The sequence below is a fragment of the Aotus nancymaae genome, unplaced genomic scaffold (genome assembly GCF_030222135.1).
Source record: "Aotus nancymaae isolate 86718 unplaced genomic scaffold, 86718_ANA_hifiasm-v0.15.2.pri h1tg000014l, whole genome shotgun sequence".
NCBI lineage: Eukaryota > Metazoa > Chordata > Mammalia > Primates > Aotidae > Aotus > Aotus nancymaae.
Window position 1 is genome coordinate 120711163 of NW_026988425.1, and position 6350 is coordinate 120717512.

The window sequence follows — 6350 nt, forward strand, 5'->3', positions numbered from 1 at the left end:
TGTCAAAATCTCCTGCTATTATTGTGTGGGAGTCCAGGTCTCTTTATAAGTCATCAAGAACTTGTCTTATGGTCGGGCGTGGTGGCTCACGCCTGTAATCCAAGCACTTGGGAGGCCAAGGCGGGCATATCACCTGAGGTCGGGAGTTCAAGACCAGCCTGACCAACATGGTGAAACCCCGTCTTAAAAAAAAAAAAAACTGTATTGGGTGCATATATATTTATAATCATCAACTCCTGTTGTTGCATTGATCCTTTTACTGTTATGTAATGTCCTTCTTCGTTTCTTTTAGTCTTTGTTACTGTTAAAGTCTATTTTGTCAGAGACGAAAGTTACAACTCCTGTTTTTTTTTTTTTTTCCTCTCCATTTAATTGGTGAATCTTCCTCCATCCCTTTGTTTTGAGTCTTTGTATGTTGTTGCTTGTGAAATAGATCTGGATACAGCGTACCGATGGGTTTTGACTTTTTATTTAATTTACCTGTCTGTGTCTTTAATAGGGGCATTTAATCCATTTAAATTTAGAATTAATGTTAATGTTTGTGAGTTCAATATTGTCATTTAATGCTAGCTGGCTATTTTGCCCATTAGTTGATGTAGATTCTTCATTATAGAGATACTCTTTACATTTTGGTAAGTTTTTGGGATGACTGATGCTGGTTGTTCCTTTCTGTTTGTAGTGCTTCTTTCAGAAGCTCTTGTAAAGCAGGCCTGGTGGTGATGAAATCGCTAAGTACTTGCTTGTTCACGAAAAATTTTCTTTTTCCTTCGCTTATGAAGCTTAGTTTGGCGGGATATGAGATGCTGGGTTGAAAATTCTTTTCTTTGAGGATATTGAATATTGACCCCCACTCTCTTCTAGTTTGTAGGGTTTCTGGTGAGAGGTCTGCTGTGAGTCTGATAGGCTTCCCTTTATGGGTAACGTGACCTTTCTCTCTAGCTGCCCTTAGAATTTTCTCCTTCATTTCAACCCTAGTGAATCTAGCGATTATGTGTCTTGGAGTTGCTCTACTTGAGGAATATCTTTGTGGTGTTCTCTGGATTAGCTGGAGTTGAGTATTGTCCTGCCTTACTAGATTAGGAAAGTTTTCCTGAATAATATCCTGAAGAATATTTTCCAACTTGGATTCATTCTCTTCATGATATTCAGGTATACCTATCAATCGTAAATTAGGTCTTTTCACATAGTCCCATATTTCTTGGAGACTTTGCTCGTTCCTTTTTAGTCTTTCTTCTCTAATCTTGTCTTCTGGTTTCATTTCATTAAGTTGGTCCTCGACCTCTGATACCCTTTCTTCTACTTGATCAATTCGACTGTTAAAACCTGTGCATACTTCGTGAAGTTCTTGTATTGTGTTCTTCAGTTCCATTAATTTATTTATATTCCTCTCTAAGTTGTTTATTCTCGTTAGCATTTCATCAAACCTTTTTTCAAGGTTCTTAGTTTCTTTACATTGGGCCAGAACATGTTCTTTTAGCTCACTAAAGTTCCTTATCATCCACTTTCTGAAGCCTAAATCTGTTACTGGAACACACTCGTTCTCCATCAGGCCTTGTTCTCTTGTTGATGAGGAACTGTGATCACCTGTAGAAGGAGAGGCATTCTGATCTTGGGTATTCTCAGCCTTTTACGTTGGTTTCTTCCCATGATTGTGAGTTCATCCACCTGTCGTCTTTGTAATTGCCTACTTTCAAATTAGGTCTCTGAGTGGACGTCCAACTTGTTGATTCCCAGAGCCGAAATCTATTTATTTATTTTTGTACAGCTAGGGGGCTCCCAATATGCCCAGGCTGGTCTTGAACTCTTGGACTCAAGTGATCCTCCTGTCTTGGCCTCCCAAAGTGCTGGTATTAGAAACATGAGCCACCTTGCCTGGCTGGGCCCATGTTTAAGGCTGCCTGAAGGGCTAAGGCCGGTGGAATCTCACTACTGATAAGTTGTTTGCGTGACTGCTAGGGGACAGATTTACAGAGTTCCGGGAGTCTATCCTGAGTCTATTCTGATCTGTTTTGTCAGAAGCAGGAACGCATGTGTTTTCGCTGATTGGGTGGAACCCGGAACCCCAGAGTCTTTTAAGTTGTTTTCATCTGATTTCTGGTTCTTTTGGGAAGAGGCAAACTGATTGAAGTTTCCTTCTACCTTGGGATGCAGCAGCGCATTGAACTGCATTTCAAAAGATGATGGCGGCTGCATTACTCCTAAAAGTCCACCCGCCTCCACAGTAACAACTCCATAGTAGAGGCCTGCAGTGGTCATGTTCACCACTGTCCCTAATTCCTTACTGCTCTGCTGTAGCTGCACATCTTGACACTGACTTCTGCAATGTTGAGGGGCTTCTAGTATACTCACTATCACCATGTTCACCTGTGCAAATTGGTCTCCCCCGACTTACTTAAACCCCTGGAAGCCAGGCCTCTGTCCCAGAATTCTGGATCTATCATGTTTCTACAAACTAAGTATCAGGGGATATTGACTCTGCTTCTCCTTTTGTGACATCTTCAATGAAGGACATAGAGGGCTCACTGATGTTTGGGCTCTCAAAGTCACAGTAGGTGCCAATTTCAGCTTGTAGGTTCCAACTGGTCATGTCCAGGAAGAAGGTGCCGTCGGCAGGGTTGAGCTGGAAGCCGAGCAGCCTCTGGAACTCAGAGATGAGCACATCCTTGTCGGTGGTGCCCAGGCAGCCAAACTTCTGCACCAGCCTGGGTCCAGCCCCACTCAGCCACTCATGCACATTCGTGCTCCCCACCTCCCCAACACCACGCGCAGCCTCTGACTTCTCGTCATGGCTTTTGTACACATTTCTGTCCCCACTATCAATACAGAGTACCTTTCACATGCTTATTGACCATTTAGAGAGTCTTTTTGCAATACAGTGGATGCGTGAATCCACAGATCCAACCAACTGCAGATCAGAAATACTCATAAAAAACAATAAGAATGACAATACAAAAACAACAAAAAAATACAAATAAAAAAATACGGTATAACAACTATTTACATAGCATTTACATTGTACTAGGTATTATAAGTAATCTAGAGAGAATTTAATGTATGTGGGAGGAAGTGTGTAGGTTATATGCAAATACTACATCATTTTATATAAGGGACTTGAGCATCAGTAAATTCTGGTATCCATGGGTCCTGAAACCAATCCCTGACAGATACCAAGGGACAATTGTACTTATTCAGGTCTTTTTGCTTTTTTTCTTTTTCTATGAGGTTGTCTTTATTTTTTCTTATTAACTTTTAAAGTTGTTTATTTTTTGGCGGGGCACAGTGGCTTATGCCTGTAATCCCAGCACTTTGGGAGGCGAAGGTGGGTGGATCACCTGAGGTCAGGAGTTCGAGACCGGCCTGACCAATATGGTGAAACCCCGTCTCTATTAAAAAATACAAAAATTAGCCGGGCGTGGTGGCAGGTGCTGGTAATCCCAGCTACTCTGGAGGCTAAGGCAGGAGGATCGCTTGAACCTGGGAAGCGGAGGTTGCAGTGAGCCAAGTTCGCACCACTGCACTCCAGCCTGAGTGACAGAGCAAGACTCTGTATCAAAAAAAAAAAATTAATGTCTTTATTTATATTTATTATTATTATTTTTTGAGATAGGGTCTCGCTCTGCCACCCAGTCTGGAGTGCAGTGGTGCAATTGTGGCTCATTGCTCCTTGACCTCTTGGGTTCAAACAGTCCTACCACCTCAGCCTCCCAAGTAGTTGGGACTACATGTACACCACCACTCCTGGCTAATTTTTGTATTTTTCATAAAGATGGGATCTTGCCATGTGACCTAGTCCTGAAGTTCTTTATGTTTTCTGAATATGAGTTCTATTTTGATTATAAGTGTTGCAAATATCTTCTCCTATTCTGTGGTTTGTTTTCCCAGTGATTTTTTTTTTTTTGGACACAGGGTTTCACCATGTTGGCCAGGCTGGTCTTGAACTCCTGACCTCAGGTAATCCACGCGCCTCGGCCTCCCAAAGTGCTGGGATTACAGGTGTGAGCCACTGTGCCCAGACCGCTTTCATACTGATTTTTAAAACAGCTTTATTAAGATATCATTCACATGCCATACAATTCACTCATTTAAGTATACAACTCAGTGGCTTTCAGTATATCCACTGTTAGGTAATCATCACCATGACCAATTTTAGAACGTTTTCATCACCCCAAAACCAAACCCCACGCTCCTTAATCATCACCTCTACTCCAACCCACCCATTACTTCCGGGCCTAGGCAAACTTGAATCTACTTTCTGGCTCTATAGATTTGCCTATTTTATTTTATTTTTGAGACAAGGTCTCTCTCTGTCTCTAGGCTGGAGTGCAGTGGCATGATCATGCTCACTGCAGTCTCCTGGGCTCCAGTCATCCTCCCACCTCAGCCTCCCAAGAAGCTGGGACTACAGATGTGCACAACCACACCCAGTTAATTTTTTTTTAATTTTTGCAGAGGCAGGGTCTCTCAGTGTTGCCCAGGCTGGTCAAACTCCTGGCCTCAAGTGATCCTCCTGTCTTGGCCTCCCAAAGTGCTAGGATTGTAAGCATGAGCCACGGCTCCGCCCTCTTTCCAGCTCCTCATTAGGACCCACTGTTGGTGTAAACCTTATGAGCCTTGGAAAGACAATTTTTTGGGAGGTGGGGAGGGAGGGTGTATCCATAGCAATCACAGGGATTGTTATATTGTGGGGAGTGTGTACTCTTCATTTCCCTGTGTACTGTCAGCCTTCTCTCCAGACCACGGCACCACTTTGCACTTACACCAGCAGGACTTGAGGGCTCTCCATCATATTTGCCAGAACTTGATAGCATCTGACTTCCTGATTGTAGTGACGTGGTATCTGTTGCTTTGATTTGCATTGTTCTCATTACTGGTGAGATCAAACCTCCCTTCATATGCTCACTAGCCAGGAGTGTTTCCCCTTCAGTGAGTTGTCTATGAAATCCTTTGTCCATTTAAAAATTCGGTTTTCTGGCCGGGTGTGGTGGCTCATGCCTGTAATCCAGCACTTTGGGAGGCTGAGGCAGGTGGATCATCTGAGGTCAGGAGTTCGAGACCAGCCTGGCCAACGTGGCAAATCCTAGTCTCTACTAAAAATACAAAAATTAGCTGGGTGTGGTGGTGGGTGCCTATAATCCCACCTACTCAAGAGGCTGAGGCAGGAGAATCCCTTGAACCCAGGAGGTAGAAGTTGCAGTGAGCTGAGACTGTGCCACTGCACTCCACCCTGGGTGACAGAGCAAAACTCTGTCTCAAAAAAAAAAAAAAAAAAAGGCCAGCATGGTGGCTCACACTTGTAATCCTCGCCCTTTGAGGGGCTGAGATGGGCAGATCACCTGAAGTCAGGAGTTCAAGACCAGCCTGACCAACATGGAGAAACCCCCTCTCTACTAAAAATACAAAATTAGCCAGATGTGATGGTGCATCTGTAATCCCAACTACTTGGGAGGCTGAGGCAGGAGAATCGCTTAAACTTGGGAGACTGTGGTTGTGGTGAGCCAAGATCACGCCATTGCACTCCAGCCTGGGCAACAAGAGTGAGCCTCAGTCTCAAAAAAAAAAAAATCAAGCTAACTACTGATTACCTTTGCCTCTGTATTACCATCTACCATCCTCAAAGTGAAATATTTAGCACTTCCTGGTATACTCACTCTCTCTCTCTCTCTCTCTCTCTCTCTCTCTCTCTCTCTCTCTCTCTCCCCCCCCCTCTCATTTCTCCTGTATTAATCTTGGTGATTTCACTACCCATGTAGATAAAACATTCAACATGCTGGTTTCTTAGTTCTTTGCCTTTTTCACTTCCAAGGATTTCTTCCTCCACTTCCTCTTTAACCATTTTCTCCTGTGGTTTTATCCCAGCCCTTGTCATCTTTTACCTTAAAAGACTCCGTTTTTAAGCTCTGCACTCTCTGTAAAATTCGTATTGTATTACGCAGTTATATTTAAAATGTATGGGCCTATACAATTTTCTACTTAAACTTTCTGGGTAAGATTTTAAAGCATAACATTTCTCTAACAACTATTGATAGTAATACTAATATGTTATATTTTAATATTTGCTTAACTTTTTTTTTAAATCACATGCTTTGGGGATTTTAAACAGAAGTAATACTGAATTTAGAAATGTATCTGTTTATCCAAAGACTTGTGAATAATTGAGATCCAGCAGAATATTATCTATGATAAAAAAATTTTCATAGATAAATTAAATGTGTATGTTAAACTTTTTAAAAACTGCATCCATATCTAGCTATAAAACCTAAAAAACAAAGGGAAAATTTTGTCCATACCTCACAAGTGTCTATTTTTCTTTACTCCAAACTGTTTTACTCATATAAAACTCCATCTACAAA

General features: G+C 42.2%; 1 pseudogene; it reads right to left on the reverse strand.

Annotated features, from left to right (window-relative positions):
- Positions 1-1906: 1906 nt before the first annotated feature.
- On the reverse strand, positions 1907-4786 carry LOC105724915 (protein ILRUN-like; annotated as a pseudogene).
- Positions 4787-6350: the final 1564 nt, after the last annotated feature.